Raw genomic sequence first — 13,953 nt, forward strand, 5'->3', positions numbered from 1 at the left:
ACCTTTTTACACTAGGGCACTTGTGTTGGACACTAAATCACCAAAATACTTAGAAATGGCCCAAGGGCACATTTCCCTTTCAGATAGCTCTGTTGCTGCCCCGAAGCCTGGGAGGAATATTGCGGCCTCTGCTGCTGGCTTCCCCTGTCATTAGTCTGAGTGGAATGAATCGATCTGACATGTCTGGGATGAAACCTCCCTCCGAAGCCCCTGGCTATTTCGGAGAATCTGTAAGCTTCCTCCCTTCTCTGTCGAAAGTCATTGTCAGCGCGGATGTATTCATCCATCTTCTGAAGCAATTTCTCCAGAGTCTGAGGGGGTTTCCTGGCAAAGTATTGGGCTGAAGGTCACGGCCGAAGCCCTTTAATCATGGCCTCAATGACAATTTCATTGGGCACTGTTGGCGCTTGTGCCCTCAGGCGTAAGAACCTTCAGACATACGCCTGAAGATATTCTTTGTGATCTTGGGTGCACTGGAATAAGGCTTGAGCGGTGACCGGCTTCGTTTGAAACCCTTGGAAACTGGTGATCAACATATCCTTCAGCTTCTGCCGTGATGTGATTGTTCCTGGCCGAAGGGAGGAGTACCAGGTTTGTGCAACGTTCTTGACAGCCATAACGAAACACTTCGCCATGACTGCAGTATTGCCACCATAGGAAGATATTGTTGCTTCATAGCTTATCAGGAACTGCTTTGGATCTGAATATCCGTCGTACATGGGGAGTTGAGGTGGCTTGTAAGACGGAGGCCAAGGTGTAGCCTGCAGTTCTGCTGACAGAGGAGAAGCATCGTCAAAAGCAAAATTTCCATGATGAAAATTCTCATACCAATCCTCCTCGTTGAAGAAGCCCTCCTGATGAAGCTCTCTGTGCTGAGGCCTTCGGTTCTGCTCATCCTGAGTAAGATGGCGAACTTCTTCGGAGGCTTCGTCTATCTGCCTCTCCAAATCGGCTAGCCTAGCCATCTTTTCCTTCTTCCTTTGGACCTGCTGATGGAGCATCTCCATATTTCTAATCTCTTAATCCAAGTCATCCTCCTGAGGCGTTGGACTGGTGGCCTTCCTCTTCTGGCTTCGGGCCTCCCGAAGAGAAAGGGTCTCCTGGTTGGGGTCCAGCGGCTGCAGAGCGACAACCCCTGTTGCTGAAGGTTTCTTTGGCGGCATGACGAAGGTCTATGCTTGCCGAAGGTGTTCGAAACTCAAAAAGTGGAACTGAGTTCACCGGAGGTGGGCGCCAATGTTGGGGACTTGTTCTCAAATGCTAAGAGTTAAGAACAAGGCAACATAAAAAGTATTAAATTTTAAAGTCCTTCGTCCTTTGAGACATTATTTCCCTTCGGATATAATGAATTCCGGACGAAGGTTGTGAAGGAAAAACCTTCGTAAGCACAATAAATGATGAGGGAGAATTCATGTGCAAGATATGAAAAATAATATAAACACTTAAACATTATTATCAACTTATTTTTATTTGCATTACCATATCAACAATAACAAATTATAAATGTACCTTCGGTTTGAAGGAAAGCAAGGGTACAAGCGCGATGCAAAAAGCGAATGCCAAGTTAGCGTGGGAGTACTATTCATCTATTTATAGGCAAGGGACGCAGCCCATGTAAAATTACATTCATGCCCTTTACATTTGCTAATAACTCTATAGTAATTCTTCGAGGTCTAATTTGCCTTTTTATCTTTAAGTCGGTTCCCCTTTTCTGCTGCCATGCCGAAGCTTTCCTGCGCACAGCTTCATGATTACCTTGTCCTTCGTCATAATCACCTTTCGTCTCGCTCAGGCTTCGTCCTGACCATGCTCTGTATGCTCATGATCCGAATCCGAAGATACATGTTCACATATTTCACTTGGAAAACATTGTCAAATTATGTTTTTGAGGACCTTCGGAAGCCGAAGGCCCCCAACACTATGTCCAAAAATCTATTAAACAAAACAATGATCGCAACTGCTGGTCTTGGTGCAGACTGAAGTTGTTAGAGCCTGCGCGTCGGTTCGGCCTGGGTGAGGCGGTTGGCTCGGACCAGGTGCTCTTGGCGCGTAGGTTCGGCCTGGGTGCATTCTCTATATTGAATGCACCCAGGTGTAATATATAAATACAGTATATATATATTGTATATTAGGAGCCCTGAGCTTCTAATAACTAAAGAAAGCCCAGGCTAGACAGTGCAATCCGGTCGAGCCGGACCAGGTCCAGACGTCTATAAAAGAAAATCTGTAGTGCTAGGGATCAGTTTTTCACGCCTCATCTCGATTCATTAGTGACGGCGGTTGGCCGATAGCGCGCGCGGCGGTGGACCCCCGGCCAGTGGCTGCGGTGGCCGCGGCTCCCCGACCTCGACATGCGGTGGCGACGGTTCCCAGGCCGCCGGCGGCGGCCCCCGATCCAGAGGGCGAGCGACGGTAGTGCCATTGTGCGGTCGCGGTGGTTCCTAGGCTGGTGGCCGCAACTCCATTACCTCGACGCGCGGTGGCGGAGTTCCTCGATCCGGAGTAGTGGCGGCGGTTCCCCGATCCAGAGGGCGAGCGACAGCGGGGCCCTTGTGCGGGCAAGCGGCGGCGTCCTCGAAGCCCCGAGGAGGCGGCACTTCCAAGGCCGGCGAGCAAGCGACGCCCGTCGACATGCGAGTAGCGACGGCGACGCATGAGGCGCGATGTTCGAGCGAGCGACGTCACGGAAGGCGTGAGATGCGCGCAACGATGATCGCGCGTGACATCCTCTGATCCGGCGCAGTTTTCTTTTCGATTGTTGTGTTTTATGCCTACCACATGTATTATTTACGCTAAAAACTGTACGATTTTATGCTTGAACATGGAGTTCGTATATCAGTTTACTGCATGCACATTGGAAAGGCAATTCCTTGATTTATGCTATTCGTAATTTACGCGCATGCAATGGAAACTCCCACGATTTTGCCATAATTTTTGGATCTGTATAAAAATAGAAACCGCATGCATGCGGCTGCCATGTTTTTCGGATCTGTCATAAAAATAGGATCATAATAACAACCTACTAGAGCTATCAACCTCTCATTGACTCAGTATTTACGCTTATAATTGAGGGATTTTATGCTCAAAACTTAAGGTTTTTACGCTCCACCCGGAGATGCGTTCACCAGTGAACAACATGCCAGATATTTTACGCAGTGTAAGGAATTGCATAAATACCTACACCGTGTAGTATAATTTGTTTCAGTATATATCATAAACTAGTTCTAATGCGTTTAGCTGCATGGCTGTTGGACGGATCCTATATTTATGAAGGAAATAAAACATTAAATGCGATTTTTTGTTTCTATACATGCAATTCATTTCCTTTCATTGCATATTCTTTCCATCATAAATTCGTGTGCATGCAGCTGGTAACAGATTTTTACGCAGTATATCGAATTGCATAATTATCTACACAGCCTAGCATATTTAGTATCAGTATATATCATAAAATGATCATTACGAGTCTAGCTGCATGGCTGTTGCAGCGATCCTAAATTTATAGAGAAAATAAAGCATTTAAAATAAAAACGGTCACACATATCTTTCCTAAATTTACGTGCATGCAAGGGAACTTGTTTGAATCATGCATGCATTTTGCCATAATTTTTGGATCTGTATAATCGCATGCATGCGGCTGCCATATTTTTCGGATCTGCCATAAAAATAGGATCGTAATAACAACCTACTAGAGCTATCAACCTCTCATATTGGCTCGATATATACGCTTATAATTGAGGGATTTTATGCTCAAAATTTAAGGTTATTACGCTCCAACCCGGAGATGCGTCCACCAGTGAACAACATGCTAGATTTTTTACGCAGTGTAACGAATTGCATAAATACATACACCATGTAGTATAATTTGTATCAGTATATATTATCAACTAGATTTAATGTGTTTAGCTGCATGGCTGATGGAGGGATCTTATATTTACGAAGGAAATAAAACATTAAATATGATTTTTTGTTTCTATGCGTGTAATTCATTTTCTTTCATTGCACATTATTTTCATCATAAATTCGTGTGCGTGCAGTCGGTAACAGATTTTTACGCAGTATACCGAATTGCATAATTATCTACACAGGGTAGCATATTTAGTAGCAGTATATATCATAAAATAGTCCTTACGAGTCTAGCTGCATGGCTGTTGCAGCGATTCTAAATTTATGGAGAAAATAAAGCATTAAAAATAGAAACCACCACACATATCTTTCCTAAATTTACGCGCATGCAAGGGAACGTATTTGACTCATACATGTATTTCCTTTTTTGCACGCACAGACGTGGGCGCGGGTGGTGCAACCGACAGACTGGTCCAGTCGGTGCGCTAGGTTGAACCAGGTTGCAGGGGTGATCGGCCTGGGTTTCCTTTAACTATTATACCTGCCCTATATATATATATATATATATATATATATATATATATATATATATATATATATATATATATATATATAGGGCTGTGGTAATGGAAGCCCTGGGCTTCCATTAGTACCAGGAAGCCCCAGCCAGGTATAGCCACGTCCCGTGCCAGCGTGCGTTCCATCGGGCACAGGTTCTTACTCGGACATTTTTTAGCGTAAAACATGAACAAAAACAGCGTAAATGATTATGAATTGTAGCGTAAATCGTAGATCTGTTTTTGAAACGGCGAATGCGGCCCGAAATTTACGGCGTAAAAATCTCGCGCGTCCCATTGTGATCGGGTTCTGACTCGGACAGATTTTAGCGTAAAACATGAACTAAAACAGCGTAAATGAGTACGAAACTTAGCGTAAATCGTATATCTGTTTCGTAACAGTGAATGGGTCCCGAAATTACGGCGTAATAATCGCATGCGTCCGATCGTGCGTGGGTTCTGGCTCGAATAGATTTTAGCGTAAAACGTGAGCTAAAACAACGTAAATGAATACACAATTTAGCGTAAATCGTAAAAGGTGAACTGAAACATTGTAAATTAGTACAGATTTTACCATAAATTGTATATTTGTTTCGTAATGGCGAATGGAGCCCAAATTTACGGCACGAAAATCGCGCGCCAACGATCGTGCACGGGTTCTGGCTCGGACGGATTTAAGCGTAAATCGTGAACCAAAACAACGTAAATGAATACAGATTTTAGCGTAAATCGTCCATCTGTTTCATAATAACGAATGTAGACCGAATGTATCTCTCAGCGCACGAGGTTGTCATAAAACGCATCAAGAAATTTCGTAAATTGGTGTAAGATACAACAGGAAGTGATCTGAGGTAATTGTAAAATGCAAGCTAACCATCTACATGAGAATTGTTTCAGATTTTACAATAAGATATAAGAGATAATTATTCATGTACTCAACTATGATAATGTCGTGTTTACATTTCAGCTGTTGGTACATACACACAAAACTCTGTTTCACCATAACACCACTGGTAGCAAAAAAAAACTGAGTTCAAAAGGCTCTTCCAGCTTTCCTAATGTGGAGAAAACCACCGAGGTCCATATCTGCAAACGTAACATGAACTGCTAATATGATCTTTCTTTGTTAATATGTCTTTTCAAGCTTGTTATGACTAACATAACCTAAAGTCTAAACTGAATGCAAACTTAAGTTAGACGATCAGATTACCAAAAGAAAAATATCTTGAGTTAGAAGATCAGATTATCCCATGTGGGTAAGCATAAAAACGATATCAATGTTCATAAATATATCACATGCCAGTTATATAGATATGAAGATGAGCCAAGGACAGAGTATAGAGACCATCTAGCAAAAGGTTGAACACCCCACATCAGTGCTAAATAGAGTGAGTTCAAGCTTGCATCATCAGACAACAGAATTGGAAGGTAGTCTCATAAACATACAGTGGAGCCCAAAAACTTCACTGCATGTATCACACAGTAACATTACTTACTTGTCGAGGGAATTGTGGACATATAGTGCACATAAATGTCAACATGACAATAGCATCTTAGCAAATATACAAGAGGCAAAAGGCCTAAGCCGTCAGACAAAAGGGCCCAACCGTGTGAGCCTAACATATGTTTAACAACTCCTAGATGAGAAGCATCAAAGGCACAAAAAGGAAAAAAAATATACACTAGGAAAGGCTATCAACTATGCTTTATGCATCGCAAATAGCCTTACAGTACCACGGTAAAAAATAGTTCAGAAGTAAAATGTCATGTTACCAGTAACACTTTCATTATAGATGCATAAGTAGATGGCCTCCCAATTCCAAGTTCTTCTAGCTTTTTAATCTGGAGATAACAATCCGCAATATAAAAATCTGAACTAGTAGAACCAAATAAAAATAAATATTGTTTTATTGCAGAAATGAGCAGTGCTCAAAGTAAACAAGTGAAAAAAATAAGCCATAGAAGGTTATTGCTTACCAATGCACCCTCAGAATAACGTGGTGGTGGTTTAGTGAAGTGCTGGCCAAGATGCACGTTAACAGGAAACACCAAGTCCTTAACCTGGTAAGGAGATGAATTACGTAATGGAGTAGTTAAATGATAACAAATAATCTGCAGTAGCGTGAGAAAGAAAGAGGATAAAGAAATGGAATTGTCACTGCAACCATTAATTTCGACAAGGCCTCAAAGTTACACTCATGCACACAATCTCCCTCAGTTTGTGTTATGTTTGTCCCGGGCCTCAGGCCTTTTTTCCATGTACTTTAATTTAATGATACGCAGCCCTCATGTCAAGCTTCTATGTCAAGTGAACGGTCTCAGAGTTTAACTGAGAATTCTCGCTGACAAAAATCAGGATTCTACACTGGAGCTGCTTTAGATGCTTAGTCAAGTCATATCTTTTGAAAAATTAAGTCAAAGCAATTAAGTATGGTAACAGGTAACTTCCACTCAGCTCAATATCAAGTTTTTTCGCTGCATAATCATCCTAACATATAGAACAGTTCTCAGAATTCTTTCTAGATTCATAAATATAAACAATAGTGAAACAGTTCAAGTCAAAGAAGCGGTTTGTACAACCAAAAATGTGATTAATTGCTATGTCGATTTGACTAAAAAGTGTAATCACCTCAGCACGGAATCACTTCTTCACTACATCTCGAATCTCTTGTTTATCAGCAGCTGCAACAGACTCAACCTCGATCATCTTTCGTTGAGCACTAACTCTACGTGCAGCTCGCTACATATATATGAAGGCAACAATTAGTTCAATAATGTGATGGCCAGGACATGAAAAATTTCCATGGCATAAAGAGATATCGTCTTACTGCTGCAGGTGCATCCTTCCCAAGCTGCAACGGCTAAATACCAAGGCTTTACTGCATGCCCATGAAGCGAGTAGCAGATGGGGGCCTGCTTGTTGACACAGCTTGCCAACTTTGAGCATGACTGTATCCACTCTGTTTGGTCAGCTTCAAACCCTGGCATCAAAAGAGATAAAATTTAATAGTAATTTGATTTAAAGGGAGCAACTGTAGATAATTACTCAAAGAAAATTTCTGCTATGTGTAAATTTGTGCAAAATAGAGAAGCAAAATTAAATTACAAAATTATATGACAGGTGAATTAATAATCATATATAGAGCCGAAAAAATAACCACTGCAAATCAGTCAAAAGCACAGCAAGATTTGAAAAATTGGAAGCGAAATCCTCATCAAATTCCCCTAGGAGCAGTGCAAATGGGAGGTGTGCCCGGGCCGACCTACGACTGCGACACCGCGGAGACGAGGAAGGGGAGGCGCCGGCCGTACAGGGGGTCGTGCGGGTGGGGCAATCTGCAGGCAGGGATCCACAAATCCAGCAGTTTGATCAGTAGCCAGTGGAAGTAGCTTCCAATCCCCCGCCAAAGCAACAAAATCCCAACAGCAAAGCCACGGAAACCTCCTCGGCTATCAATCCCCATCATCAGGCGAGGAACCGAAGAGAGCAAGATTACTCACTGGGGGCGCTGGCGCGTCGAGCCAACGCCGGAGAGCCCCGAGACGGCGAGCAGAGGAGGATCCGCCGCGTCTGGCTGCCTCGGAGGATCCGCGCTCGCAGATCCGGTCGCTTTTGGCAACTTGCAGTCAAGGAACGAGGGAGGGAATGGCGTGCCTCCTGGGGCTAGAGAGCAGCGCCGAGAGGCGTAGGACCGTGTGAGGTGGAGGTGAGGGTCGTGGAGCCACCGCACCAAATCGCCGAGCAATGGCGAGCAGGAGTGGGATCTGACGACACTGTTGATGTGGAGCGACGACAGAAGAGTGCACGAAGATGAGAAATGGCAGATGGATGAGGCAATACCGTGCGACGATGTTGGGGGACCGAGACGCCACGCATGGAGACGGCGGTGTGGCAGGGGCGGCGGCGCTTGGAGATGGCGATTGTGGGAGCACACGACGGCGAGAGCGACGAGGAAATCAATTAGGGTTGCTAGATGTTCGGGCGAGTGGTTAAGTTTGGGGCATGCGGTGGGGCCAGGAGCGTGGAGCCGTGGACCATAAGTCGCGCTGAGTTGTGTTAGTTTGCGTAAAACGGGAATGTAACCATTATAAACGTTTGTGCAGGAGATCGTAAATGGTCTGACGATTGTTTGGATGGTCTCGTTTGGCTATGCTTAACTCACCTGGTCGGCCGGTCGTGTGGGTGGTTGGGGCTTTCTCTACCTACACAAAGCCCAGGGCTCTAAATACATAAACTATATATATATATCCCATATTACACAAAGAGCAAACCCTAACTCTCTGAACCCCACATCTAACTATCCCAAGTCCCCACTGCTGGACACCCCTTCTGGCCTTGCTGACTTCCTACGCTGCGCCCCATGCCCCCTTCCAAGTTCCACAAGCTGCAAAACCTACACTACTGCCGGTTGGTCGACCACTGCCCCTTCTAGGCTCCAGTGCTCCTGGCCGTAGCCTGTGCCCCGCAGGACTCTGCTTCCTGCACCTGTAGTTGCCCATTCTTGCTTGCGCCTAAATCATGCAGTCCACATTGTCACTACCCCTTCACGCTTCCAATCAGCCACTGATGAGCCTCCCCTGCCACTTCTCCAACGGCCTTCAGCTCCCCACCCCTTCTAATTTGGCGCCCCTTTTTGTCACGTTGAGAATATTGCTTGTTAAAAACATGTGTATTTGTAAAATTCTTTTATTAAGGTTTTAACTGTGTATGATGATAGATTAGGAAGAAATTTGATTGATTGTGTTAATGAATTGTTGAAAAAAATGATTTTCTCTGTCTTATCTGACGGATATCTAAAACTCATCCGAAACATGTTGGGCACATGCATGGATATGAATTTCTACCCGCATGTATGGTCACAAACGAATATTGATTGTGACCGCGGATATGGTTGCGAGTCCAATCCGTTGTCCATCCCTAACAGCGAGACAGAGAGAGAAACAAATATCAATAGTATAAAAATTATGTTAATAACTTTTATCTCGAAGAGATATAACTTTTTATAGTTGATGACTAATTATTTAAAATTATTTTGATCTCATAAATTATATTTAAAAATCTCACATTTTAAAAGTCATTTTTTGAATTTTTGAAGCGATCTTGGATAGAGAAATAATTAGAACTAAAGTTGTAGTAAAAAAAATATATCTAAGATACTACGATTGATAACCTTTACATTTGAAATAATATATGGTTCAAACATTAAGTATGAAGTCCTCATATTTTTATATTATTTTTTCGAACAACCTTGGATGACCAAATATGTAAATCTTAAAGTGTTCTACAACTTTGCAGTTAACAAGTTTTTTTATTTCAAATGAGTTATCCAAGGAAAATTCTATTTAAATTCAAAATATCCAAATGATTTTAGATGGAGAGGTAACCAAAGCCAATGTTATATTACTCGACAATATCTACAACTTTCGAGTGAAGTGTTTTCTATTAAAATTCATCTAGGATTCCAAATATTGAATTCAAATTTCAAAAAACTGAATTTAAAAGGAATGCATCCTTCAAAAAATATAAATGAAAACTACCCATTAATTAAAAGAAACTTTTGGTGATGTGTCTAGGAGAGGTACATGCAAGGCTTGAGGTTGAGGGTTGGAATCTCATAGGCCACTAAAACTCCTAGTTTAATTTTGGTAACTAAATACCAACCATGCGAATTAATGCTTTAACTAACTATGATTAGTTAGAGTCTACTTGATGATGATGGAGAAGCTATAGGAGGTGTTGTACATGGAGATCAGACACATATATCTCTACTACTTATTAAGGCTGTAAGGGTAGCCTGCCGTTCTCTGTTCTGTCTTTTTTCATTCCCTGTTTTGCCCTTTCCATTCCCATCCCCATTGTGGAAACATTTCACTGTTACACACCTGATCAGCCCAACACTGCGGCCCCATCCCTGTCTGGCAAACCATCATAAGCCCCATCCCTGTCTGGCAAACCATCACATTCTGGACGCGGGACGTCGAGCAACTCCTGACTTGGGGCACTCCGCACTCCGGTCCCATGTGACAAAATCCCCCATTCCCATTCAGCCATTCCTATCGTGCAATCCATCACACACTATGGATGTTGGGCCCACATTCCAGACTACGGGCGCCCACGTGACAGCCACCCTCAGTTTTGCACACACCGGACCCACGTCTGCTCGCGCAAAAAGTTGCCTCAATTTGACACTGGCAGGAGCATTTGACCATGATTGCTTCCTCTGAAGCAGGAAGGCTTATAAGCCGGTAGAAGCTATGTTGGCTGGCCGGTATGGTCATAAAAATGTGCAAGCTGTGACGACGACATAGGTCGCGTGGGTTGTGTTTCTTTGGTGCGGCCCAAGTAGCTGCTAGGAGGTCGCACGCTTCTTACCCTGACCGAGCTTGGCTTTAGGGTCAGTCTCCCTTGCTTTCTCTGCCCAGTGGGCCCTCCCCCTCTAGCTCTTCCTGCTAGCGTTGTCTCCGTCCCGTGCTCTCCTGTTCATCGTCGAGCTCAGCCATCTCAGGAGCACCCGCTCACTCCCAGACGCACGCGCAAGGAATCTCCCACGATCTCCCTCCAAATTGTCCCACTCCCTCCATGATCTCCCCCTCTAGCTCATGATCCCTCCGCCCGCCCCACCCCCCGCCTGCCACGCCCACGGGCGCAACAAGCCAACAACCCACACTTGGCCCCGCTACCCCGATCTGTCGCCATAAATCTACTACCTCCTCCCCGAGTCCTGCTTGATCGCCCCATGCTCGACCGGTCGACCGGGCAGAAGGGCAACCCTGACCGTGACCACAACGCGATGTGCGACGAGTGAGGGCGGTGGTAGGGGTTGCGACCAACGACGGAGAGCCACACAAAGAAGCCCGTCGACGATGTTTTCCTCAAGGTTCGCTCGCTCATTCCTTCCTTCCTTGTGCTATTGGCGTGTGATCCTAGCTAGCGCTCTCTTGATTTCATCCTTATCCACGTGAATCCTAGAGCACACTGCATGCAGATCGGATTACTGGAAAGCCAAAACAGTTGCTCGCATTCACTGGTGCGCGGTGTGGGAGCTGAGAGCTCCGTTCCTATGGCTGGGCCCCACCTCTCTTGGGCCCTTGTGTAGATACGCAGAGGTAGTGTCCCCTAATTTGTTTGTTAGAGCTACTTGAGGATATCAATGAGGTATGGCTCCGCTGGTTCATCAGTATTCAGTATTTACAAGGCATTATGAGTTAGCATGCTCCCTCCCGCTAAGCTACCTGAATGTGGTTATCAGGTCTCAATAAGTATCCATTTTTAAAAGTATAAATTGTTATAGCCATACATGCAAGTCTTTATTTTGGAAATAACCAAAGGTTCTGAACCTGCATTGTGCTAACTCGTCAATCATTCCTAAAATGCGATTCCTTTTTTTATTCAGAGTTGGGTTGGACAAATTATGATGGATTGAGATCTTAGTTGTTAAGGTATAAGCAAAAGCACCACCACTGAATCCTGTACTTTAAATGGTGATAGCAGCAGTTGCGGTCTTTGATATCTTAGTGTGTTACTTGGTGATAGCAGCAGCTGCGATCTCCAATATTCTAGGGTATGTTTGCCTCCCTCTTCTAAACTTAGAGATCTAAAAGCTTTAGAATGTTTTAGCTTTTTTTTGATGTCCAAATCTCTAATGTAAGGTGGGTTAAAGGTTAAAGCCAACTTTAGACCACCTGATGCATATAAGGAAGAAGGGTCCACATGCACAATTCTCTATGGCATAGCAAAATCGAGCTTGATGTCCTTGAAGATTGATCGATATAGTTTTAGTCAATACTAAATTTAATTTTAATGACAAGTTTGTAATGGGTAGGATAATAAGGGATATGTTATAGGTTGTTGGTTTCTTGGATGAATCTGCTGCTGCATAGGGTTAGGCCTGAAAGGAGAAACATAACAGGATTGGTTTTTGTAGCTCTCCTCCCCTCATCTCTCCATGGGATTGGAATATATATAACTTTGTGAGTTTATATGGAAAGCAATAGATATTCCTCTCTTCTCTTCTCTCCTCTCCTCTCGATGCCATATTACTGCTTTTAAACTAAGGCGACACTGCTAGAGGCACTATTATATGTCAAGTTCATATATTAAGAATTTGAACTCTAGCCTATTGATGATGATAATTGTTCATTGTCTGAAATTCCTCTATTTGACCTCTATATATGTCTGAAATCCCTAAACAACATTATGTCCATGTTTGTGTGTTAATATTTTTTGGTCATTATGTCATGAGTTTGTGTTAATAATCTGAATACTAAAGCATGTGGTAGGCACCATTATGTCTAAAATTCTTATACACATTGCTTATGATTGTTTGAGGATTACACCTGTCTTGAGTTTTTATATTAATAATCTGAATAGTAAGGTTTGTTGTACCTTGTAACACCTGAGTTTAGTTGTTGGCTCTGAACTCTGAAAAAATATTTTTTTTACCAAATACAACATCAGATGTAATTTTACTACTGTGATTAAGTTGTATCACATATTCACGGTAGTATTATTGTGTTCTTCAAGCAAGTCAATTACAGTGAGCTTTTAGTAATAAATTTGCAGTAGTTTGGTTCATCTATTCTTTGGTTATGCGTCTTCATGGATCTTTTCTTTGTACTCTATCCAAATGTTCCTTTCTAATTTGATTTTATATGTTTATGCAACCAAAGTTGTCTTAAACTTATTGTATTTTAGCTTGTTAGAAATTTTTATATAGTTACAGAGCTGTTAATATTGTTTCCTCATGCTACCTGGTGTCTCAGAAACATTTGTCGTGGAGAACACAACTTTGAACATGTACGGAGGTTTTCTCTCTCTAAGGGTCAAGTTGCTTAAAGATAGAGCAGCATACCATGTATTATTTGGACAGGCTAATGAGGTATGTTTTTATGAAATTGGCCAAATAGCAGCATACATAATACGTGTTTCTTACTTGAATTGATATGGAAAAATTGAAACTCGTGTATTTTTTCGTTTGTATTTTTTTGATTGTAGATGGCCTCTAAAATGAAATATTTGTCCATGGTACCTTGTTCCTCCTAGGTTTTTTTCCTTGTATTTTGTTTTTAAAACATTGTTTTCTGTATTTTCTTAGAAGTTTGTGAGTCATCTTCCATTTTCTCACAATATAATGGTTTGATGCTATTTGGATGGTTCTTCTGCACCTAGCATGACTGGTTGAGAAATACGTTAATTCTGTTGAACCTTAATTTGCTCGTAATCCAGTTGTGTCTGAAAGTTCCTTATGCCTGGGAACATGATCTGGATGTCGCCTAGAGGGGTGGTAAATAGGCGAATAATAATTATCACTTTAAAACTGGAAATTCTTACTCTACTCGAAGGCTGGATCGTAGTGGAATGAAAGACCCTTCGAGTAGTTTGCAGCGGAATTGAAGTTCCTGTCTTAAAATACCCTGCACTTCGAAGACAACTTATACCACATATAAATATAGAAGTGCAAGTATAAACAACAAATAAGACAGAGAAACATCACACATCATAGAGCAGAGCACACAGACACAGGGATTTATCCCGAGGTTCGGCCAAGCC

At 42.7% G+C, this 13,953-nt stretch overlaps 1 long non-coding RNA gene across 1 annotated transcript; it reads right to left on the reverse strand.

Annotated features, from left to right (window-relative positions):
* Positions 1–6,120: 6,120 nt before the first annotated feature.
* On the reverse strand, positions 6,121–6,628 carry LOC109940640 (uncharacterized). Its single transcript, XR_002263259.2, has 3 exons — positions 6,569–6,628; positions 6,381–6,464; positions 6,121–6,245 (listed from the first exon to the last, which is right to left on the reverse strand). It is a non-coding gene; the product is annotated as an uncharacterized lncRNA (long non-coding RNA).
* Between the last annotated feature and the right edge of the window lie 7,325 nt (positions 6,629–13,953).

The sequence above is a fragment of the Zea mays genome, chromosome 6, assembly GCF_902167145.1.
Source record: "Zea mays cultivar B73 chromosome 6, Zm-B73-REFERENCE-NAM-5.0, whole genome shotgun sequence".
NCBI classification, from domain to species: Eukaryota; Viridiplantae; Streptophyta; class Magnoliopsida; order Poales; family Poaceae; genus Zea; species Zea mays.